General features: G+C 37.9%; 1 protein-coding gene and 1 long non-coding RNA gene across 6 annotated transcripts in view; both read left to right on the forward strand.

Annotated features, from left to right (window-relative positions):
* The window catches only part of PARD3B (par-3 family cell polarity regulator beta), a 394,980-nt gene that overhangs the window by 258,348 nt on the left and 118,408 nt on the right, over positions 1 to 18,224 (forward strand). The window lies entirely within an intron of this gene.
* On the forward strand, positions 6 to 17,455 carry LOC140684576 (uncharacterized). Its single transcript, XR_012057012.1, has 2 exons — positions 6 to 10,804; positions 10,836 to 17,455. It is a non-coding gene; the product is annotated as an uncharacterized lncRNA (long non-coding RNA).

An 18,224-nucleotide genomic window follows, 5' to 3' on the forward strand; every position in this document is an offset into this window, starting at 1 on the left:
TGGCATTTTACAAAGGAAAACAGCCACCCATTCTCGTTATAAGATTGGAAACAACCGATGCTCTCATAAAGTAGTGGAAAAATTATTTCACTTGGACTCAAATAATGTTTATGTTATTGAAAAAGAAAGCAGTTTATACTTTTACACCAAACTTGTAACTGCGGCAGAAGACATTTGGCAGACAAAACGTCTTTTTGTGCCTTTGAAATGCATTCCCATATGTCAGAAAAGATTCAAGGTTTTAGGCTTAAAGCAAGCATGTATCGGTGGGGAAGGATTTGTGGGGAGTATTTCTGAGTAATACAAATCCTGCTCCCACACTCAGACTTTTGCCTTCTCTTCCCTTGCTTATCTGCTCCCTTCACAAGCTGCAGGGAGAGCAGAATTCCTTGTGCTACTGCAAAAGGTCTACTAACATTTGCAGTTGCTGAAAGCCACTATCTATGATAAAATCTTTGCTTTGTGACTTCAGGCATTGCCTGCAGTGAACGAAAGTTCATTGTCCTCCCTGCCCAGCATGCAAGTGTTTGGATTTCTGCTGTGGCTATTTGTTTTGTGGCTCTGTAAACTCTAAGTCATATGAGTTCTTCAGGTTGTTTCCTTGCTCTTGCTGGAACCTTTGGTGCTGCAGGCACTGGTTGCTGATACCCTTCCCTCTGGTACCTGTTGACTCTGTAGAGAATTTAAGCGTTTCAGTTGTAGTAGCTCTTTGCATTCGATTCAGACTATGTGGTCATGGAAATTTTTTGGTCACATGGAAGAGATTAAACTGAAGGACTATGTGTTTACTTATGGCACTGAACACTTAACATTGGCTTTAGGACACTGTTGGTGTTTCTTGTCATGCTATATTGTAGACAGTACTCATATATACAAAAACCACAATCATTGCTTAGGCAAGGGTACATTTAAATAGTTATCTAAAAAATGCAGGTGCAAGATCATTCACTGATCATGGTCTTCATTAGGACATATAATGTATGAACTTGCCTTACAACTTCCTGTCACTATGTTCTCTAGAGTAAAATTACTTGTGTTTTATTACCATGGGAAGGTTTTAGCTGATTTTCTTCCATGTGTCAGCAGTTGTCCTATCAACTTTTGAACACTATGGAGACACTGTCAAAAAATATACAGGGATGCCTGTGTGTCAGATATTCATGATTTTAACAGTTGTTAGGGTTCATAAGATGTACCTATCTATACCAGTCTGCTTTTAAGTGGACTCTCCAGGAGCAGAGGAGGTGTGTGCACACACTTGTGCATTGCACGTGCATTTGTGTTCATACTGTTTAAAGAAACAGGACTTAGCATGGAAGGGTAGTCAAAAACTGAATAAATAGGAGGGTGACTTCAAAAACTCTCTTGTGTGTCTTAAGCTTTATATCTCTTTTCATTCTTCTTTTTAGCTCTTTGGCATGAGTAGGAAAGAGAAGGGGAGTGGCACAGAGATCTGACAGAAGGATAAGTACTGTTTAATGTATCAAAGATAGATAGCCGATTCCTAGTTTGAATTGTAAAGTCTTACAGGGATATTATATCTGAGCCAGAAAGAACATGGGATGACATTGGAATCCAAAACAAGCTATTGCAGTTGACAGAAACTCTGATAATGGTCAGTATGCAAAGCTGAGAACAACAGGTTACCATTTGTTGTGGTTCCCTCTTTCAGAATATATTCCACATTTTGGTAGTACACAAAAGGTTTATACATCTTCTCTTTCCATAACCATGTCTTTGGTTTGGATTAATAGTCTTCCCAGCTGACAGTGTTAATAATATTTATCTATATGACATCACAGAATGGAATTTTCTATCCCACACTACTGAAAATCTCTACAAAACAACAAAGATGGAAGCATCATGTTGTAATAAAGAGAGAAGGAGAAATAGGTAAGAAGTAACAGTTCAACCGGGAGGTTTTTAGAGGTTCTGTGTCCTTGTTGGTATTTCTTTCCAGAATTTATACAACATGAAAAGAAATTCCTTCCTGAAAAGGTGAGAGTATTAGTGAATACTGTAAAGTAGACCTTGAACAAGAGCAACCAGTGTGTGTTTATGAAATAATTTAGGACCATATGTCCTGGGCAAGATGAGCAAATCCCAAATCCAGGCTTGTATTTTTTCAGACAGAAACTGGCACATATGACTTGAAAAACAAAACCAATTGATCTGAATATTTTAAAAGAAATAATAGGGAACTAATAGTGGAATTTAGAGCAGATCAAATACCAATTAACTATTAGATTCAAGAGGTATTTTTTCAAACTGGAGTCTTGTACTGATGTGAAGGGTGAATGTTAGGAGGGATGGGGAGGAGGTTTGAATGATAAGTATTTTAGCAACACAAATGGAAAGAACCATCCAGATTTTTTTATGACGCTGTGGGAATGAAACTGGCATGTTTTTTTGGTAGAACATCTGTGGAAGGAAAGAGAGAAGTTTAAGATGACAAAACTTGTGAGCTTCTGCAGCAGGCAAGGTGGCTACTAATTCTTGGTATCTTGAGAGAAAGAAGTAGGGAGAAGTATTTAGAAACTGAGATGAGCCCAGTTTTGGACATGATGAATTTAAGTTGGAAAGGAGACCTGCCACATAGGGGGCATTAGAAATGTAAACACTGTAGTAGAGCAGAAAGCTTGGTGGAGAAGGAAATTTGTAGTGTGCATTTTATGGGTATGGTGGTGGTTGTGCTGTGATCCCCCATGTGTGAGACCACCAAAAGGAGGAACAGAACCCTTGTTAGACTGACAGGAGAGATAAAGCCAAGGGAAAAAAGTTATAAGAGCAAGTGGCAGGGGTGAGAAGAGGAAATATATTCTGGGACATGGCAATGTCATGAATTTTTTCCACTACTCTGGTGACTACAGCCATGTGACGGATCCTACTGGGAGCTGGAACCCCCACTCTGGTATGTTCATGCTGTTTGTAGTTCCTGGGCAGCTTTGTTCAGAGCTATTTCAGCTGTGCCTGCATGGTTCTGCTGTGTTGTGGGATGCTTCCAAAAAGAAAAACAGACTTGCTGAACCCATGTCAAAATTGGCTTGAGATAAGTAGGAACTCAGCATCTGTGGTGAAAGCTCCAGGACCAGAAGGAAAATGAAAAAGAGAGATCTTGCCAGAAATCTGAGTGCTAATTAAGACACATGCATTTTCTGGTGAATGACATGGGGTCAGGTATAAAGGACAAAAGAAAGCAGAATTTGAGGCTAAAACAGCTGCTGGAAATGTCCTACTTGTCTACACTGGGATTTTTGTGCTATGCTTGCTGGGTCACACATACAGCTGTAAGAAGTTGTACCTTGATAGTGGCCACGTAAATTGGCTGGCTTCTGCTTTATAATCAATAACAAAGCATTTCAAGATATTAAAACCAAATCCAAGCATTCAGCTGTAGTACAAGAATTGTTGAGCTTTAGTCTTTTGCATCTGAGATTTTTGAACATATTGGAATTGCTACTGCATTGGTTTTTTGCCTTTTTTTTTTTTTAAATTTAACAACAGAAAATAGCAAAGCTGTTAGCAGTTGCTAACAGATTTCACTTAGTGCCTCATCTGTTGCTCAGCTGCTATTTACTTGTAGTTCCTGGTCTTTTTTTACACATACAAAAAGAAGAATGATTGCTTTCCTGCTAAGCTTTTGCTTGATTGAAGCTTTATTTAGGTGACTGTGAATCAGGGAGACCATCAAGAAATCATGCTTTTATTTTTGTAATCATTGTGTTTTTTAAAAGACCTGTTTTTTCACTCAGTATTAACTGAAACTCTTGGCTGCAGCATTATAATGGCTGTAGCATTTGGGCAAAGCAGGCTAATGTACTGGAGGTTTGAAATGCAGATTATACTAGTTAAAGTCCCTATAATCCAAAGTACTATTTCATTGTGGTGCTGACTGCACAGTACTCTCTTTCCTTGGCTGGTTCTGATGCATATATTGCCTGCCTTAGTTCTGAAGGTGTATATGTGCTGCCCAAAGAACAACAGAAGTTGAGTCTTAACTGCTTTTGTGTAACATTAGCCAAGGAGCATTTTACATATTTTACTTTTTGATGTTTTCCGGCACATCATGCTGTCATTGTTCACTAATAACCCACCACTAGACAACAGACTCAGCAGTAAATTGATACTGTGTATCAAGAAAACAATTACATTAAATACTTTCAATAGTGGAACTGTGTCTAAATGTATACTTCAGTCCCAGGGAATGGCTAGTGTCTAGCATCTACACAGAATCTTTTTCAGAAGAGAAATACTGTGTTCTGTGCAGATACATAAGAGCAGCAAGATTGCACAATGCCACATTTGATACTTGGCTCATTTTTTTTCTCACGTTGAGCTGACTGATTCTTCCCGGGCACCGTGAGTCTTAGAAGACGGCTGGACATCAAATGAGCTTCATTTGAAGGTTGTCAGTATTTTCAGGAGAAACACTGTAGTGAAACAGCATAGTGAAACCTTTGAAAAAAGGTAGTGTGTAGTCTCCTTGCTTAGAACTGTCAAAAGCTATGTGAGAAGGGCTCTGTAGGCTGTTTGGAAGGGTTAATTAACCCATTGGTGCAGGGTGTTAGAAATCCCTGATGCTGAACACTAATGCAAAATGTGTTGTCACTTAGGACAGAGGATGCAAAGCTGATCTAACCAAGAGGTTAATAAAATAAATTTAAAAAATATTCCTCGGTTTGCTAGGTGATGAACTCCAGATTTTAAATTTGTGGTCTATAGTTATTAAATTGCCATGCTTTGAAAAACTATCAAAATACTGTCTTCTAACAAAGGTAGGCTTTGTGTTTCTAAATTAAGTTGGCAGAAGAGTGAACCTTTAAATCACCAGGGAATCGTGACCTCTGCCATGCAGTGCAGTTCTGTGTCCTAATCCCATAGCAGTTGTTACAGTGCTGGAGTATAATAAACACAAGTCTATGGCTCTCTCTACCTTTTCCAGATAGTGATTGTAAAAATTCTGGGCAGCCCTTTCAGTTTTATGGCTATGAAGGTAAGATAGCTAATGGACTGCAGCCACACCAATGGCATTTTAATAGGTAGCTCCCCCAGGCAGAGACCAGGAGGCTGAAGTCATAATTTTTTTTGTGGCATAAAAATCTAAGAGCAAGTACGTACTAGGTGACTCAGAATAAAGAGCTGTGCTGAACTGGAGTGCAGTGGGAGAGCACTCTCTCATTCAGTCTTCACTTCTAGGCTGGACTCAGGAAGAAAAAGCAACCAACCTTCTTCATATAAAGCAGTGCTTGTCAACTCGACTGTTTTACTATAAAATATTTTCAAAATTAGTATAGGTGAGAAAATGCCTATCCACTAGCAGTACTGCACTTCAACCATGACTTGCATATTTGTGCACATATGTAATTGCAAGCCCAGGAAGCAGGAATATATATATGTGTTTTAGTTAGATTTGCTTTTTGCTCTTTGGAAAGAGTGCAATTTCCCACATAACAGTTCATCTTAAATTATTTACCTTCCATTTCACAATATGAGCCATGAATATTTTATTTTTTGTCCCTTTAATTTGCCAATTTTCCTTTGAGCTAAGTGCCTTAGTGATTTTAATTTTTCATTCTTGTTGGAAGACAGAAATGACCCTTTTTTCATTACCACTATTATAGGCCTTGTGCTCAGAATGATACTTTTTACAACCAGCACTGTTGAGCCTGTAATGGTATTGCAGAGTAGATAGCATAATATACAGATATTGACTTCCATTAAGTATGGCACTATGATAACTTATGGAGAGATTTTTTTTCTACTCTGTTGCCCTTAGAAGTTGAGTGTTGTAGAAGAAAAGGTAGCATTAGATGAAGAAGGAGCAAATAATAAAGATGTCACTTGTTGGAGACAGGTGGTATATATAACTTTTTAATGTATTTATCTGTGTATGATGTTGGAAATCAATATGGACATTGACAGATAAAAAAACCTCCAGAACTAGATTAAATTATGTTTTAATTAGGCTAAAGTTATTTTAGATATTTTATTTAGAAATCAGTTGCAAAATTATCTGAGATGGATGATGTGTATTTGAAAGACCACATCAGTTAATGAGGCAGATGAGTTATTTAGAGACCTTGATTTCCTTTTGCACAATAACATTTTCACTTGGGTAAATTGGTAAATAAAACTCCACTTTCCTTTAAAGAGCATAACATTAGGAGAGAGAGGATATATCTAGTCAATTTAATCTATCTCAAATTTGTCAAGTATTTTAAACTAAAAAACCAAATAAACATTTCATTTTACATATATAACTTTTTCTTTTCCTCCACCATATTAATTCCTCCTTGGCTGCACTCATAGTCAGACTAAAGCAGAGAAAATAAGGGGGTTTTGTACTAAAGATGATCATGCAGACTGCCTACTAAAGGCTGATTTGTTTAATTAAGCATCTGTTCTCCCCTTAATATGCATGCATAAATCTCATTAACGTTAGATGTATGCAAGTGCAGTGAAGAATAGACCCCTCACTCTCATTACTGAACTTGGATAACAAGATTTATATTTACTTAACAGATCAGAGCAGAAAGTTCCCTCTGACTATTTAAAAGGACTCAAAATTGCAAACTGTTTGCAAGGAGCATGCTTTTTGTGAAAAACTTGCATGTTCACTTCAAGTTGAAATATCATTATTCAAGTCATTACTAAGCAAAAGGAAAAAAAAAAAGGCAGCATGGTTTGTCTGTGAGGATTAACTTTAAATTCTACTTTAATGGATACTCGTCTATTTAATATTGGCCACTGTGCATGCCACAACTGCTAAAAGTAAACTCCAGGTATTTTCTGGAGGTAGAATATTTCTTCTAAGTGTCTGTCTCTAATCTCCCAAGAAATGTGTTCTGCAAGAAGAGTCCTAGAAAGCAAAGTGTATTCTTGGGAATACTGAACACTGCAGCACTGTGTTCATCTGTCATTCACTAGAATTGGCTATTCTTGCTCTAAAACCCTTGTAAAATCTAGCTGAGAATAAAGCTTGAATTCTATGATTTCTAAATAAATTGTGGGACATTGGGTATTTCTGTAGGTAGTACAGATGGATTATGGTTAAAGGTCCTAGAGGGTTTAAAGTCATGCCCACAAAAATTTGAATTAAGGCTTCCTGTGCTGCATTTTAACCAGTAAACACAAAGTTTTGCTCAGGAATACAGTGCTGAGTATAAGTTCTACCTTAATATCAAAAGAAACAACAGGTTTTTGCTGATTTTCTGAATCAGTAGTTCTTGTAACATGAATGTGGTAAATGGAGGGATTTGGAGAAGAGACAACAATTAACAGAGAAATTATACAGAAGGAGACTCCTGACAGATTCCTTAACTACAGAGTGCTGCTGGGTGCTGGTTTAATAGGTATTGCCGTTAACAGCCATCTGTAGAGAAAATTGAATATACTCATCTCACTGAATTATGATTTATGCCACATGACACAGTCAAACCAAAGTAATATTTATATTATAGTGCAGAGTCATTGATTAAATGCACATGGCATCTCAAATCCAGTTGACATTTTAAGTCGAAATGATTGCAGACATGTGGTCATTTATTTAACTATTACTTTAAAAAATGTGTCTCTACTTGTTATTAATAGAAGAAAGTCAGACCTGACCAATATTTCAATAGGCTGACCTTTTGTTTTGCTGACATATAAAAGGAACAAAGCTCCTTTTGGGGTAGTCACAATTTCAGAGCATATGAAGTATGCTAGCATTAGAGAAATCCTGACCCCTTGAACTACTCTGTCTCTTTCTTCCCTTTTTTATTTCCGCATGGAATTTTTGAAAGAAAATGAAGAAGTGATGGTTTAGGATATAGGAAAAGTTTTAGGTATAGGGTTAGATAGGAAAAGGTTTAGGAGATACTGTGAAGAGAGGCTTTGTTTAAAATGCCTCCTCTGCTACTGATTTCTTGAGAATCACCGGTTAACTCCGCTGCTCTGAGCCCTAGTTTTTATGCAAAAATTATCCTCTGTGCTTGTAAAATATGAAAATAACATTTTCCTGCTTTATATTATCATTGTTCAGCTAAACCTGTTAAAAACTAAATACATTTAAAAACCAGTCTGGTTACTCCTGTAACACAGTAGCAAATAGTTTTACTCCTATAACACTATAGACAAATATTTTTATTCTTAAGAAAATGAAAACGTAATAAGCTTTCATATCACCTTCTCAAACTAATTTTCCTTTCCCTACCCATTCTTGCTGCTGCTACTGCATGTGATGGTGAGCTGGGGTTTCCTTCTCTTTGTACTACCTCCTAGCTACAGATGCTCTCACCTTCAGAAATGCTTTTTGGAATATAATGCCTCAGAATTAAAGCTGGCTTTCTGTCTTCTACCCTGATTTTATGTTGTCTTGCTAGAAAAAAAAAATTTTGTTTCAAATTTGCCATGGGCAAACTATTTTTTCCTCTGCATATTAGACCTCTTGTTGGCCTTACTCTGTCATCATGAAGACTGGCAGGATCTTCCCCCTTTCACAAAAGTCCTATATGGGATGTCATCTTTTCATGAACCTTAAATCCACTCAGTGGGGCAGTGTCTAAAATTTGCTGACTTACTACACAGCACACTGAATACATGACCACACAGAAATTTCTTCCCTTTCTGCTTAGACTCATGTTGCTTCCAGATTATATGAGTTTCTCTTGAGGCTCACACTGCTGGGTCCTGGTTCTGAGTGCTGTCACCTCCCCGTGCCAGCTCCAGCTCTGTTCCTTTCCCAGTCTGGCCTGTGTTACCTGGCCAGTGTGGTCACCTGCTGTGAGCAGCCAGAAGCACTCACAGCCAGCCTGTCCCAGCAGCACTTTGCCTTCCACTGGAACATTTGCAGCGAGTCTGGGCACAAAGTGTTTTGCACAGCTTTCAACTTTCCTGCTGCAAACCATTCATGTGCATGAGCACAGCTAAATGAATGATGAAGAAAGGGTTTACATCCTTTCTTCCCAGCTCCTGCGTTCCAGCTCTGTCCCATCAGCAGTGAGAAAAGCTCTTTACAGCTTCCTGCTCTGCACCACATTTGGCTGTGTCTCATTCACCTCCACCTTTCCTCATTTGTTTGGATGAGAATGCAAAGGTGCAGGATTGATCCTCACCCAGCACTTCCAGCTCATTCAGCTGTTAACGTAGCAGGTAACTGGTGTTCCTACAACTCCAGCCCTTCATCCTGAACAATGTTTGTTTGTCACCAGGTTTCTGTCTTTGTTAATTTTCTCCTCCTCTCTCTACCCTGCTCTGCAGCCTGGCTTCTCTCTTGTCCTGGTTGTCACCTGGTTATGCAGAGCCTTGAGTCATAAGCCCAGCAGAGTTCCTTAGTTTGGGCTCTGTCCTCAGTGTGAGTTGCTTCTACTCTGCACTTTGTCATGAGCAGCAACAGCAATGATTTCTCAGTGGTCACAATGCTGTGACCATTTACCATACAAGTTAATTATGCTATCAAGTGCTCCCCTCACAAAAATATTTACATTCAAAGACTCTTCCCCGCTTGCTTCCTTTATTCAGTGAAAATTACATCTCCAGGATCTTGCCTTGGCCCCAGTACATGTGAGAGAATTTGATCTTGCTCTTACAGAGGTCTTAGAATAATTCTTAGGAGTGAAAATGAAGAGGTCTTCTCCTTTTTCCCTTTCTGTTCTTGCAATTTCTCACTTTTGCTCTATTTTGTTGTTGTTGTGGAGAAGAAACAGTAAAGAATGAATAAAAAAGTAACCAGGATAAATATAAAATGTTAGCCAAATGCTGACATAAAAAACCTGTCCCCTTCTGTGTGTTAAAAATTCTGTGTGTGTATTTAGTACAAGATACATGAGCCACTAAGTATCAGCTCTTTAGCATTTAACTCCAGTATTGGGTTTGAAGTAATGAACTGTGTGCCTGTGCCATTCATTGTCCCTTATTTGAAAGCAGTGAATACCTGGCCCCACACTAACCCCAGATTATCATCAGCTTGGTTGGTAGTAATGTGTAAATAGAATTGTAAAGCTATCTTCTGGTGACAGAAGGCCACTATTGTTGTTTGCTATTTTCCTTCTAGCCAAAGAAACCTAGTGAATAATGAGTCAGGCACTGTTCAAGCTACCTCTGTCATCTTTGTGTTTAGCTTTTTATCCTCTAATGTGGAAATCTGTATTACAGTAGCTCAGTATAACGGACATCCTAATGTTCTGGTTTTAATTAAAATTAGATTGAGGAAATAAACAATTCAAAGAAGTTAGCTTTCCTTTTTATGTCCACCCCCACCCCCTGGAAGTACACTTTCCATATCCTCTTCTGTGGTTGGAAGTGTTTGTTTTCACTCACATGTTCTTGGATTGCTCAGCCTCCCGAACAGACAGCTTCCCTGACAGACAGCAAGGAAGGAGCTCAAGGAAGCTCACTTTTATTCATTTAGTCTCTTAGCAATACATGTTTTTAAATTATTGATTTTTTTTTTGTCTGTTTGATACAGGCTGCAGTGTAAATTACAAGTTTTTAAATAAATCTTTGTCAAAATGAAGACATCACAAAACCAAACTGACCTGCTTCTGAGAAAAAATTTCCACAATATAGCTGCGGATTAATTTTAGTGACTATATGTGTGTATAAATACACCAGAGAGTTAGTTACTCAAAAATAAATTAGCAAATATTTCTTTCCTTTAAAACAGCAGATTATCATGATTGTAAGTGTTGCAATAGGTTAATTTACCTCTTCATCTCTGAAGACCTCTGCCTCATCTCTTTTGTAATTAATTCCTACTTAGGCTATTTTAGCTTGGTTGTCATTTGTAGCTTCCCAGACCATCAGTCATCTGCAGCAGTGGAGGGTGCTGTACGCAAGATCAGGCAGAGCTCCAGGAGCTCTGGGCTGGAATGGCTTGGGAAGATAGGAAGAGAAATTCCTTGGTATAGATTTGCTTTGAATCCCGATTCTCTGCCTATAGCAGTGGTCTGCACTGCTCTCTCCCTACATGTCAGATGTTTGCTGATTTCAGTAACTGCACAGTCCAAGTTGTATTTACCTACGAATGCTATCAATGCTGACACTGGGCTGTAAGGTCACGCTGAGAACCTCTAAATCCTGGGGTGCTGCTCCTCCAGACTGCACAGTGCTGACTTGCCTGTGCAGTCTGGTGCCCCCGGTGAGTAGGGAAACCTGACTTGGCAACGCGAGCTTGCCAGTTCTGAGCGGATAACTGGCTTTAGTCCCCAGTGCTGAAACAAACCAAATGTTGGGTTATTGCATCTCCTGCATGGAAAATACTATTAAAAATCTGTGTCTTAGAGATACTAGAGTATTTTACAAAGACTTCAATATTTCTGGTGTGCTTGGAGGGGAGGAACGAAGCCACACATACAAAATGTATGTTCTAGCTGTCTAATTGGAAACACACCAAATTTTAGACAGTCTAAAATATGCTAACAAACTTATCCCAATAAAAGTATATTTATTTAGTTCATCCTTAACATTTATTCTGGTTTAAATACCAGCTTACTCTGTCTTGTGGGGATATTCAGATTGGAGAGAATGAATTTAATATTTTTTTTTTATTTTAGGCTAGAGTTTAAAGAAATTGAAAGATGATGTTCCTATCACAGTGGGAAGAAGGATCACTGCTGGCCCTAGATCTCCTGTGGAAAACTTACATTATACTGTAAACTGCTGTCCATGCACTTGTATGGAATTGAAAGTGGAGCACAGACAAAATGATCTTTCACTAGAGAAGATTAAAAGGAAGAAAAAAAATAAAAGTAACTGATTCCTCTAGAGTAGGGGCCAAAAAAATGAGGACTCAGATTCAGAATAAGTGAGTAGTTAAGATTTACCTGAGTGTTAAGGCCTCAATCCAGCAGAATTAAGCAACAGACTACAGGTGTATTATATGTGCTTCTGCTTAATTTTTCTAGAACTTTATTAAAATAATACATTCACACCATAGTAAAAGACTACAGTGGAGGGCTAAAGTTAAAATACATAGGTAACTCTTTTGGGAAGTGTATTTGTGGTCTGTAAAGATTGCATGTGTGAGTATAATTCACTCATCACATGTAGAAACTCAACCTTTGCTATTTTCTACCTTTGCTATTTTAACCTATTCTTTTATTTTTATGGAACTCATGTGTTATGACATAAATCTTTGAAACTATTGTATATTAGTTTCCAGGCTATCAAGTAAAAGGCTGTGTCTCTTTTTTTTTGCCAAACTAACTATTTCTGTCTCTATTATAAAGAGCAGCAAAAGATTAGAAGAGGAGGTGATGGATTTATGTGTTTGCATACTATAAATACTCTAGGGGAGGGGAGCAAGGAGATGCTTAGGGACTACAGGCTAAAAGGAGCTTCTTTCCAGTAGAATATTGTTGTCACATCACTACATCTGCCTCATCTTCTCAAGGTCACATAGGCACTCAAAGACGTTGAACCAGCCCACGCCTGGAAAAAAGCATGTTTGACAGAGTATTGTTATTAATGGCTTCATGGGACACCAAGACCATTTGTTGATCTTGGCTGTCAGTTTATTGTCTTTCTCAGTCTTTGTTTATTTTGTGTATGTCAGCCATTCACTGTGTACCTTGGGACACAAATTGCCTATAACAGATCAAATTTACTGGTCAAAGGTTAAGTCACTCTCCTGAGGCTGTTTGCCTGAGATAGCACTGGGTCTGCTGGCTTTGGTACCATAGTTACTGCAGTAATTTTGTAATGACTGTGCAGAATCATTACAGCTCAATAGAAAGCTCCAGCATACCAGGTAGAAAACAAATTCCTTGGTAAATTTGGGCTCTCCTTACTCATGCAGATTTCTTTGTGAACAATCTTATCTGTTGTATTTAGAAAATGCAGGTCAGACTGAAGACAGGAGTATGATTTCTGTAGACAGAAGTTCATGTCTACAGGGGCTAACATTTTATGTTATCCAACCATGTTTAGACCAGCTCCATTCTTAAGTGTCCATGTAAGTAAATTGAAAATTATGTTGGAACATCTAGGTTTCTGTTTAATATTCACCATGCAGAGCAGCTACAGACCTAAACCAAGTCTACAATATAAAGGTTGATATGGAAATCTGTAGTATAAATCAGAGGAAATTTCATATTTAGCATTGATCAGAGAAGGAAAAAAATACTAGACAAAATTAGTTGCATAAAATGTTGCGCTAATTTATAGGCAAAAGGGAAAAGATTGTAAATTAAGCACCGAAGTATGAAGTTTTCACTCTGTAAATATTGACCAAAAATGAGATTTAAAAAGCAATTAAAAATTAAAAATTGTGGTTGGTAGCTTTCTCAAGGACCCACTTTCAAAGGCTGACCTAACAGAAGAATGAGACCAAAATAAAACATCAGGGAGGAATTTAAAAAAGCCAGGCTGGAAAGCAACTTAAATTGATACAGTGTCTGTATACAGATAATTGAAGCCATGAGATTTAATTAAAATTACCAAGTGGATGTTGCTATCAAGAATGAGGCAGTGAGACTTAAAGAGAATTTCTCTGAATGTGTATGGGGAATTTTAGAAGCAAGATAAGAATAAGAACAATTTTACTGTTGGCTGTAGAGAAAGGTGTTCACTGAAAAACAGCTCAAGCTGTGGGCATTTTCCAGGACCCCTGGGTACCAAATTTCAAGGATAACCAAATGCTCTATAAAAGCATGTTGTGATCAATTGTATTGAATGGCACAGAGGAGTTGCATTGAATCAACACAGATGACAATCCATTTGGCAGAGCAAAGAAAGATCGTTGCAGACCTTTAATACGGCAGTTTCATATCTGTCCGTTTTGGTATCTGGATTTGTAATAATTGTATTGGTATCTTAAAAAAACAAAACTTTAATAAAGTCAATATACAGTAGCAGTTCTCAAACACAGAACAAAGACAATAAAGTACAATAGCACTCAGGTTTTATAACCTTTTACTTTCACAGAGATACCATTTGTGCATTTAAATGACAACACAAAAAGGCCAGGTGGTCAGACTGCATTTTGCATGGCCAGCTGTGAGATTTAGGGTAAAAATGTTTACTGTTTCATGGCAAAAACAGAAGGAATAGGAATCAGCTGCAGAAGTGATCAGACCTGACTGCAGAAAGTGCAACAGAAATACTAAGTGAAGCAGAGCAGAGTGATCAGAAGGAAGGGTTGGGGAACCTAAATCAACAGTCACTTCAAAATAGTGGAGGACATTCTGGAGCCTGTCAGTCTTCCTGAAATAAATAACAACAGATGTTCCAAAGTGATATGGATTGGTCTTAAACCACAGAAATACAAACATGTAGTGGCTTTGTGGCAAATTCTCCAGTCAAAGCTTGCTGAACTTTGTGGAAATCTTGTATTGGATGAAAGCCACAGAGTGTTCCTGGGTAGGAACAGGAGTGAGGTTGAAATGAGCTGGCATAAAGTTGAGATTAATGCTTTTTTCCTTTGGCTTATGAGGATGTAGGAGAATTAACTCTAGTCCCAGTTCTGTGTGGACTTCGGAATGATGAATATTTTCTCAGACTTGCTGGGGAGATCCTAGCTTGAGAATGTGAGAACTTGTAAGGTCCACTTCTTTCCTGAATAGGGAACCTAAAACCAGTGTATTGAAGTTCTCTGTTTCTTTCAATAACTCAATATCAGAATTCTTTTCCTTCAGAAATATATTTTAACTGATAGTCCTGAAAACTGAAATCTGAACTTAGAGACATTTCTGCTACTCATTTATTCTCACTGATATACAGAGATGTCTGAGACCAAATTAATCTTGTACCTGCATCTTTACAATCCCATTGTTTCTACTTGTGTTTCACAAGAATAATTACAGATGGAATTTAGCCTTTTTAATTCATAAAAAAATAACAAAATGCAGGTTTTTAAATATTTTTGCTGGGGTTTAGGATTCAAATGAGAAAAAAAAAATGGGAGGAGCTAGGCTGATTTACTTTATATACAGCAGAATTCCCAGAAGCAGCAGATGTATTTGTGCTGTGTACTCAGTGTTAGGTAGGAGAGGAAACAGGCTTTTTGTTCCTGGGAATTTTTAGATATTCCTATAATATTTTGCCTGTGTTCAGACAGTTTCCAAACTCAAATATTCCTGTTGGATTAATTCTGAAAAAGAAAATGGTTGGGTCAGTTAAAAATATGGCTTTTTTGTTCTCACGTCTCGTTTTTAGACCCTTTTAATAAGGACTGAGATGGATATTAATGTGAAGAGCCACTTGGTTTAAAATCCCTTACTGTGAAAATACAAGAAAACTTGACAATTTTAAAAATCCATTTGTGAGATTACTGAAGAACATAGAGAAATTGCTTTCCAAACAAACATCCAGTAACCTCCACAGTCTGCTTGCTTAGTAAAGTGTACCATCCTAGGAAAGAAAAACGGTATTTTATCATACTTCAGGAAAAGGCCCATAGAGTGATTATTGTACCCAGGTTTTGACATCATAAAAAGTGTGCATGATGGGACTGAAAAATGTAACTTCTTTTATATAGTCATTGCTGCTAATAAGTTTTAAAATCTGGCCTGTGACACTTCTAGAACATGGAACAGAGCTAAAAAGAACTTTTATGTGAAATCAACTCCTGATTCCAAAAATGTCTGTAGTAGTAATAATAAGCTTCTGATAAGGCACTGACTCATGGCTGTGAGGAACAGATGGTGATTGCCAGTCAACACCCAGCTGCAGCCCATGAGGGTCTGGTTGGATTTACTCTGGCATTCAGAGTACTCTGAGGAAAGTAAAAAACCTGCTCAAAGTAAAACCAAACATCATGGGCTAATAGACATAGTCAATGGAAGGCCACTCAGCAGATTCAGCTGAAAGGTTATAAGATGAAAATCAGAATTAAAGAATGATGGCAACTCTCCAGGCATGGAGAGGGAATACTAAATGCAAAAATCGAGGCATATCATTGCTGTCCTTTATGCCTCTTATTTTGTTAAAAGTGTGGCTGACACTGTGTGTCTTCTTTAAAGAGAAGAATACTGATTTAAGGGCTTCCTCAGTAGTGCTCTTCTCTCTGGATCCCCTGAGCCCCACCCTGAGTTCACAGTGACATCAGTGCCCTGTTCTGCTGGGTAAGGGACAGTGAGAGAAGTGCATCTACCCTCCAGTAGCCTTTCACAGTCACTGCAAAGAAATCTACCATGTGATGTGAATGGATGAATAAAGGAAATACAGTTAGGGGTAAAACAATCCCTTTTCATTCCCTTTCTTTGAGACCATAGCAGTAGTTTTCCAGGTTTCCCCTGCCTGTACCAGCCAAGGATGTATTTTCTTCAAAGACTGCCCCACAGAAGTCCCAGTGCAGGATTTTCCTGTCATAACTGGCTGCAGTTTGTGTCCATATACAGGTGCCCTTTGCAGCTTGTTTCCAAAATGAAATTTGGCATTATGCTTGTTATTGTTCAGCTGTACGTAAAGTGAAACAGACTTTCAAAAATCATTTACAGAAGATTTGCTGTGACTATTGACATGTTCTGACAACCTAATTTTTCTTGTAGACCTTCCACTCTCCTCCCTCCTCTCGCCACCCCTCAATTCCTACCATGCAAACAGCAGAAATTTATTTGGGAAAATGAAAAAGTTATGAATCAAACTTAGGAGGTATTTTTAATTGACCCTGGGTAGGCATTTAGATGGAGCTGATAGAAAGGTTGCAGATGTTCTATATTAAAAAGTCTCTTTATATTAGATGATGCTGTGTCCTGCATCAAATGATTGAGTAGTCTCCTGTGGAAACATGCATTTACCCATAGTACATTCTGAGCAGTCTCAGTTATGTACATATTTCATCTGTCACTGAATTAACCTGAAAAGTCTATGGGTAACCAGATCCCTGGGATGGAAGGGCTCGCTTGATGCTTGTTTGATAAAGAATTTTTTTGATGCTAAAACTTAACAGGTTTGTTCTAAAATGAAGCCACTGATATTTCTCTTGGAACCATAGGCTGTGTAGCTTAAAAGCCCAGCATGTCATGTAGAGACTTTATTCCATTTACGTATTTCATCGTTGTCCCATGTAATGTAGACTGGTTTGAGACTGGGTTTTTGGTTTATTTTGTGGTGGAGTGGTAGTTGTTGGTGGGGGGTTGGTTTGGTTATTTTTATTTTTGTTGGTGGTTTGGGGGTTTTTGATGGGTTTTTGGTTTTGTGGGTTTTTTTTTAAATCCTAACCAAGAATGGTATTAACCAAAACTGGCTATGTGCACATGCAGTTACACTGGAAATTGGTAATGCTATCAGAGGAAAATAGCAAGAAATTCTAGGGACTACAATTTTAAAATACTGATATTTTCAGTATTTAGTATAAAACAATATGAACTGGGATTGAGTTTCAGGCTAGAGAAATGCTAATTTTAAATCTAATTCAATTTGAAACCTTTGTTACGAGCTGCCCCTTACAATATAGTTGGGAATCCATAATACTGTATAGTTTCACTTGCATTATATGAAAACATGATCATTTGCCTTTAAAAAAAAAAAACAACTTCATTTTTAATGTTGTAATCTTTTAATAATGAGTGGCTGAACCATCTCTGTAATTCATTACCCTTTCAGCTGTTAGATGAATGGGATATGTTATGGTTTGTCATTATTCTCCATGGTGGCAAGGAGAACAGACTGGGGATTTAAATCGCCTTCCTCTGCATGGGCTATAGACATGCTGATGACTTGCTGTGAGATTACATTTAGTTCCAGGATCTCTGGTGCTTCAGAGTGTAATGCATTCGCGTGCTATGGTGAACAAAAGCTTCTGAGGGCTTATGTAGGTATACTAGGAGTGAAATGAAAGAGAAAGAGCAAAGAATGCAGGTAAAATGTTGCTTTCTTTTACAAATGACTGGTTGGGTACAGAGGAAAAAGTAATAAATGTATGCGAGAAGGAAAACAAGTACAGTAGTTGAAATATTATATGGACATCTACACATGTGTGTAGATATATAATGTGAAATACAGTATAATCTTAACATTGTTATGTACATACTTAGGACTACACTGGCTCATTACCCATTGCATCAAGGATGCTCAAGTGTTTATTATGCTATTTACCAAATTATAGCTATTTCCTGAACAGCCGGCCTCCGCTGAATATGCTTGTATTCTGTCCATCTTTAATAATGAAGCCTGCACTTTGGGGCAGAAACATAGTCTGGCAATGATCAGCAGGAAATAAGAGAGAAATTGGTAATCTCTTTAGCTTTACTGTTTTATGTTGTTTATTTGCCTCTCCAAGTATTCGTTTGGGGAACTTGGGC

Source organism: Taeniopygia guttata, chromosome 7 (genome assembly GCF_048771995.1).
Source record: "Taeniopygia guttata chromosome 7, bTaeGut7.mat, whole genome shotgun sequence".
Taxonomy (NCBI): Eukaryota; Metazoa; Chordata; class Aves; order Passeriformes; family Estrildidae; genus Taeniopygia; species Taeniopygia guttata.